This window comes from Taeniopygia guttata, chromosome 1, assembly GCF_048771995.1.
Source record: "Taeniopygia guttata chromosome 1, bTaeGut7.mat, whole genome shotgun sequence".
Taxonomy (NCBI): Eukaryota; Metazoa; Chordata; class Aves; order Passeriformes; family Estrildidae; genus Taeniopygia; species Taeniopygia guttata.
The window spans coordinates 84,845,974-84,865,874 of NC_133024.1; the positions used below are offsets into that span (position 1 = coordinate 84,845,974).

General features: G+C 37.9%; 1 protein-coding gene across 25 annotated transcripts in view; it reads right to left on the reverse strand.

Moving 5' to 3' along the window:
- INPP4A (inositol polyphosphate-4-phosphatase type I A) overlaps positions 1-19,901 on the reverse strand; it is a 107,398-nt gene that overhangs the window by 54,716 nt on the left and 32,781 nt on the right. For 15 of the 25 annotated variants that reach the window (XM_072932430.1, XM_012569592.5, XM_030278146.4 and 12 more), the window contains exons 2-3: positions 13,482-13,526; positions 7,294-7,437 (exon numbers count right to left, since the gene is read on the reverse strand). The gene's annotated coding sequence lies outside the window, so the exon portion shown is untranslated. Of the gene's footprint in view, positions 1-1,604; positions 1,700-7,293; positions 7,438-9,716; positions 9,789-13,481; positions 13,527-19,901 lie in introns of those variants that run through there. The other 10 variants (XM_072932436.1, XM_072932441.1, XM_072932435.1 and 7 more) reach the window with 5 other exon arrangements.

Below are 19,901 nucleotides of genomic sequence, written 5' to 3' on the forward strand. Positions count from 1 at the left end.
GCTTGCAAACATTGAGCATTTAGGTTTTTCAGACTTGCTTTGTTTGAACTTCTATTGACCTGCCTGCAACTTTGTTTTAGCCTGCAATTGAACTTGGTTCAGCTGTGACAACAATTTTTTCCAAGTGCACGGATGTCTGTGGCTGATTGGTTTTAATTTTTGTTCATATTTGCATGGTACTATTACAATTTTACAACTCAACACATTGATTTAGTGTAGAAAAATAAAGGCCTGGCATGATAGCAGAGGCCTTCAGACTTGGAGACACAGGATGGAGTAGAAGCACAGGATGAAAAGAGGGCACAGAGCTGGCATGTGGAGGGACTGTGGCTATAGCTCACCCATGGTCACTTAAAGAACTGCAGACTTAAGGCTGGACAAAATTAGTTCTAGAGTGATCAGTTTTACGTATGGTATCACAAACAGTAAATCTGGATGTAACTCGGAGCTGCAGAACAATGAAAAAGGAGCCACATTTAAAAGCTTGTCAGCAAATATAAAAATGACCCTAAATGGATCCTAGAGTGGAGAAGAAGAAACTACCAACATGAACATCATATTCCTCAGATATTCAGATCCTTCCTTATCTGAAGTCCTTTGGATGCTGACAACTGCTGAAATGCCTCCACACACCCAGGACCACAATGAAGCCACCTTACAGTCCAGAGGGGGAGACAAAAGGTGAGCATTAGAGCATGACAGAGGTAGACACTTTATGTGTTCAATGAATTGAACTGCATAGTTACTTATTGAGACTTTGTCCTATACAGAAGCATTATTTCTTTTCCAGTAATTATTGGATCCAGCCAAGTAATGATTCCTGGATCGGCCTGTAATGAGTTTTAATTAAAATAACAACAACTACTTGTCTTTAAATATAACATGAGTTTCATCTTTGCACTTATATAAAAAAGATTGTGAGTGTAACAGCATGTATGTGGAATTTTGTGCCATTCTTCACTGTTTACATGTACCAGGAGATGCTGTGGTCCCATGCTTCATGAGATAATTTATTCAACAGTTAAGAGAATTAATTTTACTGTTTCCAGTCTTTTCAGGTGCTGCAGATCTCCCCTCTACTCTACAGAGTTCATTTACAGAGATTTTATAGACTAAAGATGCAAGAATGAGAGCTAGCCATAAGAGGCTAGTCAGGACAGTTTGTCATCATTTGGATAATTTCCACATTACAAGGACAATATATCTGCTTCCACTGAAAACATATGATTGTCTGCCCACAGAGATACCACTGTGAATCATGGACATCACTGTTATACATCTTTGTCAAATAAAAGCAAATGTCACAAAACTCAACTTTTTAACTTTTAGAAGTGAAATAAGCTAGAACTGCATGACAAAACTAAATGAGACATTATTAAACTCAGTTATCAATAGCTTTAAGTCTTTTCTGATTTGAAAACGCCCTGAAAATTTTCCAGTGGAAGAACAAGCTAATTTAGAGCTACTGATCGTGGGTTGTATTCCTCAGTCACTTCCCACCAATTTTATTTGCATAGTTCATGGACAATTTAAAACCATCAACCTAAACATTCTAAGAACTAAACAGCTGTTTCCATCTGCTCAGAACTACACAAAATACTCACCTAACATTCTAAATTTTTCCATATTTGGTCTCAATTTAGAAGCAAATTTGTATTTGGAAAGTGTGAGCAAATGTCTTTCTTGGTATTTTCCAGTTCTGAAAAGGGAAAGGCTATTAATAACTTTCTTTATGCAATTAAAAAAGGAAAAAAAAAGAAAGCAATATTTTTTCAAGAATGCCATCATTTTTAAACAAAGAAAATGAAAACAGAGTGTAACTGAAACCCTACAGGTCAAACAGTTTTCATAAAGTACATAGTTACAAATAATTAGTACATTTGCTAGTCCAAAACAAAGTGAGTTAGAAAAAAAATCAGTCTGGCATTTCCTATTTGGAAGAAGTCAGGAACCACTGGTCGAAATGATGGAGAGTAGCCTTGACCTTTTAATACTGAAGCAACAACAGTGTCAAAGCCCTGTGAAAACCCAGCTACTAAAGGATGATGCAGAAAATGTGTTATTAGCGTGCATCCAACAAGAACTTTGTTAATTCTTCCATTCTGAATATCTCTGTGGCTAAATACCTTAGAAGGGATGGCTCTGGGGTAATACAGACAAGATTTTTAAGGAGCACTCTACAGACAATAAGCTACTGAATTGCATCCTTATTTTGGCTACGAAATTATCTGAGTGCTAGAGAACATCAGGTATGCAGCCTCAGTTCACAATAAAGTCTTTAAAAGTCACAAAAAAATGTCCTCTATCCTTCATTTATACTATACAAGTTATTATATCACCTAAGCCCCATTAAATGTTTAGCTAATTTAAATGATTGGTACCATACAGTACAGTCTTGCAAATGGATCCCGAGATCCAGAGGAGATGAGAAGGTATAGAAGTGTGACTGTACAGTCATGTAGAAGATGCAAAATTTAACATATTTATTAACATTTGCATAAAAGAATATGTCATGAAACTGCAGCTATAGCTGCCTTTTACATCTGCAGATAAAATTCGATCGCCTGGGAGTGGACAACAGCAGCATCCAAATAATTAGAGTTCAAACAAACATATTCCATTTTCCTCCCTAGTGGCAGTCCCCAGGCCCATCCTGCACAAGTAAGAATAGAATTTGTAAACACTTATCCAAATGGATTTTTCTAATGCATTCTGTAACATTATACAAGGACTCCTTAATGCGCCAAGATCACAACTCAGAATGCAGGCCTCAACAGGGCAAAATATACTCAGTTCTAGGAAACCCATGACTATGTGGTAATTGTCCTGTTTTCCAGGCACTTTTACAAACTAAAATCCTTTCAGATCTCATGTTCAGATTTTCCTTTTTGATCACTAATATGGAAATTGACCCCTGGACAAGAGCTATCTTACTCCTTTTGTGCTAAATGACTTCAAAGCCAAGACATTTAAATTACAATATGCCAGTGTCATCTCTCTAGTGATGGATGCAGCTGGACATAGAAGAGATCTTTCCTATTCTGTGAGGTTCCTATTTAGAAAGCTGATTTAGTCTAGTCTAATGAAAGATGTTTTGTAATGGATGCCAAATACTCATTGGTACTCATTGGTGCTCCTGGGGAAGGGAAAGAAGTACAGTTTTTAAACAAGACCCACAAGAGTGGCACCAGATGACTGGAGCTGTCCTGGGACAGTTACAAGCTGCTTTAAGACTTGAAGAAAAATCACAAGACATTTTTTGTCTGCATTTGCCTCTTCCCTTCACTGCACAGCAAGATACCCAAATTCTCAATTAGAGACTGGCTGGAGTACAACCAAGTGCATTTCTCCAACTCCTAAAGTAGAATAAATATCAACAAACACATAACAAAACATGACCAGCTGACACTACTCATTCCCAGAGCACTGGGCATCTGTTTTTTCCTTTGTATCCATAATCACTGCCCCCCAGCTTGACTTTTGCTCCCAGCAGAGCTTCCTTAAAAAAAACAGTCCTCAAAACCTTTTTCTTTCAATTTTTTTCCTCTTTCCATATCAAATACTATCTGAACACGTTTATTTCCTAGCCATACTTCTCAAAGAAATAGAAGACCCTGTGTGGCAGAGTTGACTTGGTAACTATTATTTAACCCACCAAAGCAAATGGGTTGACACATATAACCCATTGTTTGAGGATAAAATGCACCAACAGGCACCACACAAAACAATGTTGGTTTGTCCTACTTTGAATCCAAAATAGAAAAAGCCTTTCTTTCACTAGTATATGTTTTTCAAAGCTGATTAATGGTGAAGTATCAGGAAATTATTAACAATTTTTTATTATTATTGAAGTAATTCAAAGAAGTGAAATGCTACATGTCAAACTATTGATACATGTCACATGTCTTAACTATTCACAAAAGACTTTTTTCAGAATTTATCTTCAACAGCCATTTAAGTACACAGTTAAAGAACTGTGAAAAAAGAGTTCATCTGTGATAGTGCATCATTGTTGACTTTGAAAACTTTGTATTATCCCCTAACTTATTGTTAAAAATATGTAAAATGCCCTTAAACTCTAATTTCTATTTTTACCTAGTTCATATTTTTTCAGTCTATGAAATACAAAACAATAACAAAATAGAGCAGTGATGGCTTTTTTTTTTCCCCAGTAACTACAGAAACATCAAAATCATTATGTTGATAAATAATTGCAACTCTAAGCCAAGTTTTTTGGCCCATCAATCCCACTATCCCAAGGACAACTGGATGCTCCCAGGACAACTGGAGTTATACAACTGGAGTTTCCTCCACACCACTATTTTTCTCTACATCTCTACTTTGAATGTTTGACAGTATTTGGCAGCTGCCTGGGACAACTCCAAAAACCACCTTGTCTCAGATCACAGCAGATTTGACTGAAGGAAAGTCTTCAAAATGAACATGCACAACCACAAGTGAAAAATGCCTCCACTTAGAAACACCAGACCAGTGTTCAAAAGTCCCAGTAAAAACAGCTCAATGTTAATAGCCGAGCAGCACTTATAAAACTCTTTCTTTGCTCATCTTAAAATGGAGAAAAGGCAGAAGTATAATTTTAGACAACTTATTATTAAAATAAATAATTTTTAAAGAACATTTCAGATTATTTTATCTTCACATTCTAGACATTTCTGGAGTTAAATTTTAGCAGGAACTGCATCAAATGTAGGGGGGTTTAAATATGAAAATTACAGAATGATCTTGAACATAAATATTCCGCAAGGTATATATTCTTGTTTCAAAACACATTTCAAGCATAAATTATCTCTATCATGTTTGACTACAAACGCCCGAAATACCTTAGCAAAATTTATTTTTAGTTTTTATAGCATATATTCTATCCTAACAGCAAACATACTATTAAAAATATCATGACAGAATACGCAAATAAGTTGGAATAACCTTCTTTCTTATGCTGTGCACAGCTCAGCAGAGACACAGTTCACTAGTTCACGTGGTTTTGTAGTAGAAAAATATTTAGTTTTTTATTATTGTTTAAGAATGTGTGTGAACAAAGAACAAGGACAGTGTTTACTTAGATTAAACACCATGCTATGAAAAGGTTAAGCAAGGGGTACAGTCTTTGGATGGGATTCACTTCACTGAACTGTACTGAAGTTAAGCAAAAGAGGCAACTAGATAGAATTGAGTAGGGAAGGATAGGAATCTTCAAAAGGTCATTTTCTCTAACTTTTGGACAGCTATTTTAAGAGACTATGAAACAAGATTAAATTTGCAGTCCAGCATCTCATGTTTAGTAATGGTCTACAGCAGTAGATTGTGCTTATTTGATCCACCACCATCCCCCTCACTGCCCATTCCCACACACAAAGAATCTGGGTTTGCTGGAAATTCTTCTGTTTCTTCTTCTTCCCCAATATGAGTGTGAAATATCTTTTTCCTGAAGTTTAGAGGTGGGTTCCCTCAGACCTTATAATATTTTCTTTTCCAGAAATATCTTCTGGAAGTGATGTTCTTCCAGTTTTTCTGGCCATCTTTTTAAGTGACAGCCATACAGGCCTGAGATGCTCCAAGTGTTGTCTCTCAGGAAGAGGCTTAGACTGATTTTCAAAATAAACCCCCAGTTTACTAGCCAGAAAAACATGACTTGGAGCTAAATAAAACCTAGAATACAGAGGGGGAAAAAAAGCCACATATACACTGGGACCAATTCTAAATCTAAGTTAGTTGACCATGACTCTAATAAAAAATAAACCTGAAAGAGCCCTGACACATTTTCACACTTATCTTCTCAATCCTCCCCTCCTTGTCATCTCTCCTTTTGGGCTGTCACTCAAAGCACTCTGTTTCCAACAGAACAACCCCCTTTCAAACTACTGACAATCCAGTGCATAAACAGAGTATTTCTTCATTATGGCAACTTTCCAATAAGGACTATGAGATCATCATACAATTGTTTTTACCACAGAACAATAACAACGTAGTACCACTATACAATAATTATTACAAAGCAGAAGAGGGGAAAAAAAGAGAAGCCATACTATTCTCTCCTGATATTCTTCTCAGCACTTAAAAACCTCAGAATCTCAGGCTGAGCCCTTATTAATGAACAAATAACTAGAAAACTAAACATAGTGCTACCAGAAGAACATTAAAAATGTTTATTGCTGTGGTATTTTCCTCCTGCTATTTTATGAAGATTTCTGGTAAAGAGCAACCTGATCAATCTCTAAATAGCTGACAAAGCCAATTAGAGCAACTCAGGATTTGCAACAAAGCAGAAAGTGCATTACTCACCCTTGCTCAAAGGATTCAACTCCTTTTTGAGCCCAGTGTTGGGACAAACAGCATTCACAGAAAGGGCAGCTCTTCACTAACGCACAGTTTTAATTTCAGTGTTTGTCACACTAAGGAGGTTTCTGGGGCAAGGGCTCTCACTGACTGTAAGTGCTGCACCCATCACTTGTCACTACAGGCACATCAGGGATCAACAACCACAGTTTTCTCTTCAGAGCAAGCTTTTCTCTCAGTGGTCATGAGTTTGCTATGCAGCAGTCAGCTTCTAAATGTATATTTGTCACAGGCTAAACTTAATACGCCTTTGTCCAGCCCCAAAAATTCCCTGAAAGCCTGATTTATCACACAGCTTTCCATGTGCTGTGCAGAGGAACTGCAGGGCAATACAGCAGACAGTAAGCATCACACTCTGTAGGAGTTATCAAAAAGCACAAGCTGCCAAACAGCCTAAGTCCTAAGAATCCAAGCAATCACTGACCTTCATAAATCTTTAAACTTGCCCCTAACTGCACATAAAGCATTTTCCTACTGATTATTGTCATGTATTATGCAATTATCACTATGCATTCTATGTTGGTTGAATATTTTATCCAAGTGCTAGGTGAATGTACTAACTCAATCAGTAGACCAGGTTGTCCAGAGCCCCACCCAACCTGGCTTTGAACACTCCCAGGGATGGGGCACCCACAGCTTCTTTGGGCAATCTGTTTCAATATCTCACCACTCACACTGTAAGAAATTACTTCTTCATATCTAATCTAAATCCCCCCTCTTTCAGTTTTCTCTGCCTATATCACATACTGAGGTGAAGTTTTTCAGACACTGCAAGAGGTGTTGCACACTTATGCTGCATCAGGTCCCAGCCTAGATGCACCCAGCTGAGATTCCCCCCCTCAACTGGAAATACCTCTTTTTGACACTTACCTGTACCCCATACATCATTTTCATGATGGTGTCAAACTGACAGACTAAAACAAACTTAAACCCACTTACCCTCATATAGGCCTTTCTCCTTCAAAATCTTCCATTGCTGAACTCCCTCTTCATAGGAAAAGTTGCATTACTTCCTAAGCTGAGGCTGTAGCACCATCCAGTTTCAGGCATTCAGCACTGATGCCACAGTCAGGTGCCCAGGCTCTGTTAACAGTCAAGACAGAAAGCAGGAGTTGGGTGCCTAATTAAAAATCTGCCCCTTTCCACTGATTACATAAGAGCTCAGACTGTCATACTGCTAATTTAGATGCCAAGGTTAAACTGGGTAAGAGAATTCATGACAATGTGTGGCCTGACACGTTGCTGGGTTGAATTCCATCCCTTTAATATTATCTAGTTGTCCAATTAACTGTATACTCACTCCATCTAAAACTGTGCACTAGAAATTAATGTCTTTCTCCAGTCCACAAGTTTCAACAGCCTGCTTTCAGTACAGCATGCCAGCAATATCAACTCCAGGAAAAACCAAAACCAACCAAATAAAAAAGCCTCAAGAAAACTAAACAAACCAACTCCCAGAGAAAAATTTGTTATATATATCTATCTCCTTCTTTCTCTCCCGTGGCAGTTCTTTTGTGTGCATTTACGGGTCTTACACTAACCTAATCTTCCTCCAGCTTGAACAGTATTTTTGATGCAACACCATGTTAAATGGCTCAGTAGAATCCAGAGAGACCAGATCTAACCCATTTATATTTCTAGAAAACCTAATTTCTTATTAAAAAAAGATACTAGGCCAGTTTGACATGACCTATCTTAGAAAAATAGATTGTGTTTAATCCTCCCTTCACTCAATTCCCCTGTCTTTAATTATTTATTCCTTAAAAAAAAAATCTAAGGCTATTAGGGTCAAATTAACAAGTCTGAAGTTGCCTAGATCATATTTTCCATATATGCAAAATTCAACAGTATGAGTAATAAAAATCCTCTGAAAAATCTTAGCAATGGATCTATATTTCAATCACACATATAAAAAGTACCTTGAAGAAATTCCCAAATTGGAAACTCCCAATGGAACAACTTAAAAAGCCATTCTGACAGCCAGAAAGTCTGATTGATTTTAAAATATGGGAGATGAAAAAACTGGGTGCTTCATCTCAGAAATGTAAAATCATGAGTAAAACACCCAAGACTTCCTGAAACCTCCGGAGACCACAAAAAACAGGATATAGCTAAAGCCCTTGTATAACTTTATATGTGTTGGACTCAATGATCTTGGGGGTCTTTTCCAGTCTTAATCATTCTATGGGAAATCCCAGTGCAAATCTGGAATGTTTGTGTTACAGATCATTCTGTTACACAAGCCCCTAAGAGTCACACAGTACCTTAAATTCTCATTATTCAATATAATTTCTTATATCCACAAACTGTTGAATACATTCATGTAGGCTTTTCAGTTACTTGGGTCACTCAAGCATGCAACATCTGGAAAAGTTTCTGTTATAAGGCATAATTATTTTCTTGATAACATTCAAAAGCTTTTTAAAAGAATAAATACACTATTCGTTACAAGAAAACTGTTAATATGCAGTGAGAATTTTTTTGTTTGTTTGTTTTTCTTCCTCTTCTTGTTTTAGCATTTTGGTATCTCTACTGGCTTGACATAAAAATGCAAAAAAAATAAAAAAACTCCTTAAAAGAGCAAAACATTTCCTTAATTTACAATTTTAAACTCTTTTTCTGACCCACATTTGCAATTCTCTGCCTTGAGCTGCAGTAATCATCTTGTTAAAAGGTAATATTTGTATATGTTGCCTCCTTCAGACAAATTCGGCCTTAATTTTAATATAGTCACTTACTGATTCATTCTTCAAGCAGCAAAAGTGTGAGTTGTGCATCTTGGTGCTTTAGAAGTAGGTTTGTAGCTGCCTGCACATGTCACACAATAGTCAAAATAGGCAAGCAGCTGAGATTTTCTTTGAATATCATGGCTAAAAATGTCTAATTGTGCTAAATTAATAGCTATGGGGCATTCAATAGGAGGGGTAGAAATGGGAGGGCAGGAACCAATCTCTTCTTTTTGGTGACCAGTGGTAGAATTCCAAGGGAATGGCATGAAGCTGTGTTGGTAAGGTTAGGTTAGATATTAGGAAAAGGGTCTTCACCCAGGTGGGTTGGGCACTGGAACAGCTCCCCAGCATTGTCACAGCACCAAGCCTGACAGAGTTCAAGAAGCATTTGGACAACACCCTCAGGCACAAGGTGGGATTCTTGGGGCTGTCCTGTGCTGGATCAAGAGTTGAACTTGATGATCCTCGTGAGTTCCTTCCAGCTCAGGAGATTCCATGATCAAATAAATTCTAGTTCAGCAAGGTGACTCAGCTTAGGGGCAGCACATGAGCAAACACGTAACTATAAGCTTCAGTTCCACTGTAGCAAGCAGAAAAGTTAAGATGTCTCCTGGTGTAGATTTTAAGACTGACCTGACTTTCTGGGAGACTTCAGATCATTGACAATTTCTCCTGACTTCACCAAGGGCTGCAGATCCTCAGTGCCTACAAAGGACTTTTATTGAGATGTTTGACTACAGATTAAAGATATGAATTTGAAAATTTTCCCTGCCCCCCCAAGGTTATGAAAAATCCTGCACTAAAGCTAAAAATAACTATGAGTCTATTCTGCTATTTATTCTTCAGAGAGCAGCATGCTAGCAATGCCTCAGTCTGAAGCAAACTGCAGATTTTTTGTCTTTTATTGCAGTGCTTCAAGCTATTGCAGGCCATATGTACAGAGACCATACAGAGTGTTCACAAGGGTTTGTGCTGCACAGTCCAGACCTTTCAATGTGGGGAAGTCTTTACCTGATGATCCACACAGTCACTTTCTATCTTCCCAGCTAAAGGGAAAATACTTACGGAAGTAGGAAATTATCCATATGCAGAGCTTCCAAGAATGAAAGTAGCATGGTAGGCAGCAGGTTTTGAAGGTTGGTTTAGATGGTTCAGATTAAGTGTTAATTATCTTATTATGTTTTAGTGAAACAATTATTGCTGAAACCCTAATTATTATTCTGCGGTAGTTCATCTATGTATCTCTCAAGGATAACACTGAGATTATTAATCATTAGGTACTGGACATTTTGTAATTTAAACATTGTAACAGCTTTATAACTAAAATGCAAACACAGGAGTAAAATTAATGTTATTGAATTGAATGCAAGCTTGGACTGGATAAAGTTCCAAAGACTTTAAAGAGCTTCATGTAATAGCAGCATTTAATTCCAGAAAAAGCTTGATTTTTGTGCTTGCACAGAACATAATATAGACAAAATATTTGTAAAAAGAGATAGAAGTCATAAGAAAGAACCAAAGTAATAGCCCACAGATCGTTCTCATTTCCAGACACTTAAAACATTTGAAATTCTGCCTCTGCCTTCTCCCTCTGTGCCCTCTTCAGCTGTTCTCATTAGCTATGTGACATTATGTCCTCTTACCCTTCTTTCTTTCCCTCTCTCTGGATTCAGGCTCTATTCAATACCATTATGCCTTCATGTAACATATTATTCAAACTCAGTTCTTCATCTCTCTCTTCACTGCTAAAAGCCATGGTTAGCTCTGTATACTAAAGCCAGCAGTCAGAAAACCCTCTAATGGCATACAGAATATTACAGAAAGGGCAAGTGCCACACATTATGCAATGACTGCACATGTAGGTATTGCAATTATTCATGCAACACTGGCATGGGGCATGAATCGATCAAGCATTAACAAGAGGATGATGAACATTATGCTCTAAGAAACAAGATCACTGCCCATTTAACACAGCCATGCAGTCACATATGGCCTGCTCTGCATTTATACTTTACAAACTGGCAAAAAGGAAAAAGGAATAAACTAGCAAATGCTGGTGGTTTTTGCTAAAAAGCCCCCAAAGTGTAAAAGCAGATAGTAAATTTGCAGTAAAAGCTAACAACAATAACCATAAAGCAGCTTGCTGTGCTTATATTAATGATCACCTCTCCTTGGTCAGTCACCTGTGCTGTTTGTCCACTCATCATCTACACCAGTATAGACTTCAGCAGGGCACATTTTCTAGAGACGTCACCCAGAGAACTCACTGAAGAAAAAGCTGTGACTTTTACTTAAAAAGAGTGCCATAGCCTGTCTTATACACAACTAAGAAGCCTTAATCAAAAAAAACTATGTGGAGCTTTACCTATGCAACACAGAGTTTGACTCCTAATAGAGAAGCCACTAAATCTACATCACTGGAAAGAAAATATTCACCAAAGTACCAAGCAAACAGGCAAACAGAAGTGGTGGCATTCTCTTTTCCTCGTCTCCTATCTTCTCTCCAGATCTACTCTAACACAAAGTTTCAAGCAGGTAGTGCAATCTGACAAAAAATGGAGTGGGTTGCACAGCCAGGGCCATATTTGAGAAACACTTAATTAGGATGATATGCTCTCCCTGTAGAGAAGCCCCAAATGCTGGCTTTTAGCTCTATTATTATGGATTTCTTTGCAAGTGTGGAGACAGACCCCACAGAGGAGAAGTCATAGCTGTCTCAGGGTAGAATAACAATTCTTTTTTAATTTCTTCAGCAAGAAACAGAACTGCATTGGATGGAGATGAAGGCTTGCCTCAGGCATTTCTTTTCCAATGCAGACAATGATTAATTAAAAAAAGAAAGATGGTATGAATGACTAGTATTACTGCAATTCCTTTTAAGTCATAATATAGCTGCAGGACCTGGCAATGCTAATTTGCTGCTGGCAACTTTATCCTGGCCTTCTTGGCATGGAGAAAGATCTGTAAGTGCATGCCTGAGTCCCAGGTTGTTCTTCACTGAGCAGTTCAAGATGGTCAAAAGAAAAAAATTATACATAAGCCCCTAGAGCATCCTGTTGTGCAGTCTATTCCATTCTGCCTCAATTAAATAACTGAGTCTACGGTATCAACCATTTGCTTTAATTTCAGATGTAGGCACAGTCATGGCAGCACACCTCTCTAGACTTTTCAGTAATTGATTCTCAGTCTGCATTAAGACACACATTTAACACAGGAAAAGTAATGCTGCAGGAGAAAGTGCATCTGCTGACTTGTCTGCTTGACCTTACAAACTGATCTCCCTGAGCAGGAGCAGGGCAATAATACCTCTGAGAAGTCAATACTGTTCACCATTGACTCTACTCCACCATTCATTATTTGCTGAACTCTGTAAAAGGTCACTAAGGGCACTACATCAGGGACAAGGACACTGAAGTCCACCCTCAATTTCTGCATGCAACCATAAGCATCACATTTGACCAAGAGCACTCTGTTACTCCTCTGACTACTTCCTACTACCACACCAGCAAAACTTCCTCCCTCTACCAGAAGACTCATTTTATTAGTCTGCTTCATACTGCCTTGCAGTTCAGGCTACATCCCCTCATCTCATCAGCATATGTGGCTCAACTTCTCTTACTCTCTGGAATACCAGAAGCAGCTGCTTAGCTCAAAACACAGCTGCTCTGCACACAGGAAGCAAGAGGAGTCCTATGACTGAACTTTGCTTGGAAACCAGTGGCCGAGAGTCTTCTCCCTTCTGCTAACAGGAGCCCCTCCAGGACAGAGATTTCTCTGTCAGAGCCTAGTAATGTGACCATCATACTCTGCACCCTGCCACACCACAGGACATAAAGCAGTTCTTTCACTGTGGAGAAGTAAATACTTAACAAATGTTTATGAAGTGCCCAGGAGGGTTCACTTCCCATCCTGAAGGATGCTGCTGTATGCTCAATGACAGGCAGACCTGCCTTCTTCATCAACATCTCTGGATGTTTAAGGAGAAAAAGTAAAGAAAGACTGGTTTGTTCCTACGGCAGAAACAGGCAACAAATACTGGTCTTTCAGCATAGGCTGTACTTGAACTCTCACAGACTTCTAGAAATACATGATTTGTTCAAATGCAAACATATCATATTGTCTCTAGCTATTGAACTTCCTTACCTTCTGTGGGCAATGCAACCAAATAAGAACAGAAAACCCCTGGCCAACATAATGAACTACTCACACTACAAACCATAGGGTAAAAGCATGCCACTGGTACCAGAATGTCAGATTTTGTCAGTGCTTCATTATTTCCAAGGCTGAAAGTTCCTTTTAGATTTCTCTGCCTCTAATATATGATGAATCTTTGAATCCTTGCCTTCAGTGTAAACAGATCATCGCACATTACAGTAGTACTTGCTAAAATTATCTTACCTTATTCCACCTTTCACAAATGAAATTCAGCATGTGTATCCAGTTCTGAAAGACACAAAAAGCACAGATTATTTCTGACTGAGTCAATCCATACAAACAAGCTAGTAGTATAGGATTTTTTTTTTTTGGGGGGGAGAGGGGGAAGGGCAGAGCAGGGCAGTAAGTAGTAATTACAGGAACTAAACCCAACTAAAAACATGTGAAAAAATGCTGAGTGTTAACATTTTATAACATAGCTTCTCTATAATTTGAAACAAAATCATTCATTCAGTTTCACACTTTCACCTCTTTATTGACACTCAGAGAGCAAAGTCTGTATAACTGGGAGGTAGGAAATAACTATGAATCAAATTTGTTATCTTAAGGTCAAAACATGAACTTATCAAGTCCAGTACAATTTTTAACCTGAAATATCGACCATTTTGCTTCAAGAGAGCATGTTAGAAATCTTCGAGTGTGGTACCACAAAACTGTGGCAAGTCAACAGGTTCCTATGTGGAGAAAATGCTTCTCTATTAAAATGTACACAAAAGGCAACCATGTAATATATACAGTAAGATTAAGAAAGGTAAATCCTTAATTCACAGAAAAATGCAGTCATAAGAAAAGCACTCAGCAAAACATTAAATTCAGGAAAGATTCATACATAAAACAGTGTTCAAATACGTGATGCAGTAATCAAGATGCAATTCATCAGCTTGCAGCAAAACTAACAAAGCAGAACCAGAACAGAAGAAGTTAAAAAGTACTAAGATAAAACAGCATACTACAGACTAACAAGAACTTCTGCTACCAATTGGGAGCTTATCAGCTGGGAAAAACAAACAAACAAAAAAAAAAAACAACAAAAAACCAAAAACAAACAAAAACAAACAAACAAACCAAAAAAAAAAAAAAAAACAAGAAGAAAGAAAGCCTTCGAGTCAGATAACACAGCCACAAAAAGGGGGGGGACTTCACTAGGGTGTACCAGCCAGTGTGCTCCTGTTGCTACAAGAAGCAGCAATGAAACTACGTCAGGAACACTTGCTACAGTAAGCTGAACATCATCCAGCTCAGCCTGCAACATGTAGAGAAAGGCTTGTGCAGACACAGAACAGCCGCCTTCTGCAAAGACACTGCTCAACTCTGCAAAGGGGAAGCTGAGATGAGGTACAATTTGCCCTTCAGAGATACATGACAAGGGCTTTCACCACTGAGGTGAAAAAAGTGTTAAGGTAAACAGAATGCTAACAAAGTAACAAATGTAAGCTGAATAATAGCAAGGAAGAAAGACTGTTTAGCCAAGGATAACCTTGTATTCCATGTAATAGGAATGTCACGCCAATGTTAAAACCGGATTTAATAACTCAGAAAACTGCATCCAGCCCTGTGCTTTTATGGACTCATAAGGAAAGCATCTAAAATTTCTTGCAAAATTATACCTCTTCATAGAAGTGGCCTGCAAAGCAGCTTAGGTACTCTTTTCATTGTCCAAGGTGAAGGCAGAACAAACTGGAGGTTCACATCTATGACTGTCAGTTCAGATGAGAAGTTACAAAGCATTTAATTAACCCTGGCTTTTTGTCCTCCATGAGGACAGAGACATTAACATTATATGGAGCTCTTTTCAGGGTAAATGTGATATCATAAGTTATCAGAAAAAAAAATTAATATAGTATTCAAAATCATTTTTATATTGGCAAATTCAGTTCCAAAGTTCCAATTTTATATTCTTTATAACTCTAACTGCATTTATTTAGTATGGTTAATTTTTTCTTTTTCCACTCTAAAAGCAGAGCAAGTGCTGTGAAAGCTCCTAGATACCATGAAGGCTACTGTCAAGGCAAGTCATTGCCAGTCACAGTCACAAGATCAAGGATTGATACTGTGGACCTACTGCATTAATTATCCTGTAATATACTGTACCACCATTCACCTTCACGACATCTAATATAAAACTTAAAACTGGTCAGTTATTTATTTAATTTAAAGGAAGAAACTAAAGTGGCACAGATGATAAAGGAATATAAAAATTCTATTTACAATACTATGACAAAAACCAGATTAGTTCTATGGAGACAGGCAAATTCTTTTCAACTTTGTGGCTTAGCTCACATATCTGTAAAATAGAGACAATGCGACCTAGTAAATACATCGAGCTTCTTTGCTGCCAAGTGATATTCCTAACTGTTCATTACCTTCAGCAAGTCACACCCACCCTGCAAAGTAACACTGAGATCTGTGATGTGTTTTAAAATCAGCCATCAGTGAGATTTTTAAAAAAATATTTCAACTTCTGCAGAGAAGGCAAGACCTACCCATACCAATCTCTCTACAACTTCTGACCTCCTGCAGATGCCCTCCTGCTCTGCACCCCCTTCTGAAAGCAACTTTGGGTTTTCAACTACATTTCTAGAGGCCGTCTTTAAGTCTTCCTCTTTGACACAGAATTTATATATAGTGAGGTTTTTTTCTCTCTCCAATCACTTATCCTTGCATCTCCTCACTACATAAAGTAAGGAGAACATAATTTCTCCATTAAATCTGCCATACCATTATACCAATGGTGTGCTCTTACTGCAGAAAGAGAAGTGCATGACACTATTTTCTGTAGAAAAATATCAGTGTGATAAAAACCAAACATAAAAATAACAGGGAGTATACATGCTGTCACTGGAAATCCCTCACTTTCTCCTCCATGTTCCCTTCTTCCTTCTTTCTGACTCACTGGATAGCAGCTAAATCATTCCAGGAAGGAAAGCACAACTAAAGCTTTTCCTTTGCAATTAAATGTGGTGTCAACACCTCTGAAGGGTACCTGCAATCCATGACAGCAGGTGTGATTTTGTCTATTAGTTAATTAGGAAAAAACAGAGCTGCTTTGACTGGAGGTTAGCCTTGATAACTTTTGTCCAGGTTCAGTCCAACAGATGTGCTATTCCCTCAAGAGCTGTGCCAATCTAAAGTACTGTCTCCCATTGCTTTTCCCCTCCTCACTTTTTCCCTCCTTCTGTCTGTCAGCAAAATGGCACATGGTTGGTATTACCTAAACATCTTTAAAAAAAAAAAATCCAAACATACCACATTAAAAGCAAACAAAAAAAAAAACCCAAAAATACCACCCAACTCTACCACCTCACCCAACTTCTCTCCAGAATACTTGGACAGAAAAAAAGAGCAAAACAGAACACTTTGCAAAAGGTACAATGCAAAACCAAAGCTCCCTAACAAGCTTGGGATGGGGAAGGACTGTTTGCTGATAATACTGGCAAATTTGAGGAGCAAGAACCTCTGCAGTGGACAAGAAGCTGAGGATGAACCACATCACAGCACAGCTGCAAACTAATGCTTATTCAAAGCAAGTTGTTAGACCCAGTGTAGCTCAGAAGATATTTCCTGTAAACGTATTTTAGAGGCTCAAGTTTCCAATAATCAGCCTACAAACACAGGCAGTGTGTTCTTTTTCTAGCAGATAGAAGGTAGAAAATAGTGTGTGCCCTGCTGTGCTGTCTGATCTCCTTTGCCTTGGGGCAAATAAAATACTGCATTGTCTAAACTCTCTTGCAACTCTTGCAATACATTATTTCTTGGACTCTTTCTTCATTCCCCATTTTGAAATACCAGTTTACAGGAAACATAAGAACATAAAGAAGATAAACTCACTTCATTCTGAGCAAATCATTATTGCAATCAATATGGCACCTCTTTTCACTATCACCATTAGACCAAAATATAGCCTCCAGAAAAAGAGTAAACGTGCCTTGCCTTCATGTCACTTCCCCAAAATTATTTCAGATTTGTTTGCATTATGTATGCAACCTGTACTGTGAACATTATGTACACAACATTAAAATTTTATCTATTTTCAGCTCCTAGTTGTGAAGAAATAAAACACGTCTGCAACTCTATCTATCACTTGGTTGCAGCTTTAACATTCTTAATGCTAGGCTGTTTTTCTGGAGTCACAACTTCTTGTCGGGCAGAAACACAGGTACAATTTACTTTTGCTCTGCACCTGATTTTTATGAAAATAAAATCATAGAACACAGCAATACCTCTCCAGGTTGAAAACAAAGAGTCAGAACCCAGAGCATGACCCAACATTAGGTCCATTCCTCAACACTGTCAAATACACACCTCCACAAAGTCAGTCTAGATAAAGAGTCCAGTTCAGCAAAAGGGGAAGCCAGGAAGAGAAATTACAAAAGACAGCCTCAAGGTCAAAGGGGTTTGCACAAGTAGATCCTGTATTTCATATTCTATTTTACATACTAAAGAGAAGACATTTTCATTTCACAAGCATTACTGACCCAACCATCTGCTATGTGTTTATGCAAAAAGATGAGGTGACGCCCAGGACCACTGTGCACCAATTTGTGAACAATTTTGTAGTAGTGTTGATAGTAAATGAATGGTGTCCAGTATCTAAAATTCTTACTCTCTTCTTTCATCTATTCTATCATTGTCACAGTAAGACACATTTTACTTAGCTACCAAATGCCCATAATGCCTTTCCCTTTTTTTATCATGGGACACAATGTTTTCAAGCTAGATAATATTTCACCGTAAAACTAAACATCCAAGAAACAATGGCCAGAAATTATCTTCATGCTGTGTAATCGATAATTTTCTGAGGATGTTCAGTTTTACACAAATTCCCAAGACGCTGAGACATTAAGATGGGTTTTCCTTATTGCACTGACCTCTTGTAATGTTCATTTTATGAGCCCCCAAATGCAGCTTGACAGCTCACGTAAATGGGAATATTGGGTACTTCAGCCATGAAACATACAGTACAATATGAAAAAATCTAGGCTGTATTATTACTTTTCATATAAATAGTCATGTTTACTGTGAAGGCTGTTTTCCAGAAATGTGAAACACAAAGGAACAGGGGAAAAAATCCAAATTCTAGGGAAGTTGGGAAAGATGTCATACTTTCAAAAAATATATACTGCACACTGTAACATTCGTCCTTCATCAGTTACCACAGCCCTCCCAAATGCCTATTTGACACATACCTTCTTAACAATCTTTTAGATGTCTGCAAATGCTGCTAGTGACAATAAAGCACTATGCTAGGCAGAAAAAGCTCTTCTCATTTATCCTGGATACCTTGCTCATGACTGGAAGGGGGATCAAATCTTCACACAAATTGAGTCAAATTATGAGAGTTCTTGACTCCTACTTATCACAAATATACCACCACCTAAGCAGGTCTTCTCTGGTAAGTGTTCTGTCCTCCATTTGTCTTTCTGCTAAATTTTACATAAAATTGCTATTTAAAGACACCCCTGGTTTTTAAAGAGACAGTTCTTACCTGTGCTAAATTTTTTCTAGCCCACAATAAAATCTTACTAATGGCCCCTTGTAACATTTTGATTTTCCATTAAATTAAAGACTATGGTGATGTTTAGGTATCTTAAATATAAATCCCACTATACAAAACACAGAAAAATACATATAAAACACAGAAAATAACATGCACTCCTTCTTGAAGTATTAGGAAATACTTGCATTCCCCCCAGAAAAGGCAAAGCACTTACAAGGAAGTCAGAATGGAGACAACATGGGTGTTGAAACCAAACCCCTCTCTTCCTCAGATCACACATACACATAGACACTGGCAGCCTTCCCTCACTTCCACACATAAAAAGAGCTGTTTCCCTCACACTCTCCTTGTGCAAATGGAAGTTTATCCTTCCATGTGCCCAACCAGGCCCCCCTCTCACTGCTCTCTGTACCCTGAAGGTGCTCATCACTTTCCACTATAACAATGCACTCTGTCTCACTACACGCCAGCAAAATCTGCCTTTCTTACAATGTACCAGAAAAAGAGTAGTCACTTTTCCAAGCAACTTTCCTGTGTAAAATCAGTTTTCTGTAGAAGTGACAGCATTATAATATCATGTTCTCATCAGAATTTACAAAGCTATGGGACAATGATGAGAAATCTTCCTTGTGCAGGCAAAACCACAAGGGCCACATTCTTACTATTACTCACTACCTCTTGTTTACCAAAACACAATTGAAAGTCATCTATTTCTCTCAGGAACAGAGAATCATTTGAGTAACTTTTCCCAGACACCCACATTTGAGAGAATGTTTACGACAGGAAGAGCTCACTCTAGCCAGCTCAGTTGCACACATTTTTATGTCACATATTTAGAGTCATGATATCAAATATTTAATGATAGTAATACTTGCAACACAATCCTTTTCATACAAATCCATGTATCATACAGAGCTCAAAAGAGCTCTTCTTCCAAGGTTTCCTGAAACAATAGAGGACACTGTTAACATGGCATTATTTATTTCATGTCCTTTATGTGCATTATACAAATCAATATTTTACCATTTGCTCCATATATCCTCAGGAGAAGCCCTTCCAACTGCTTGACAGAAATAACACTGAAGCCTGGAAAAAAAATAAACCTT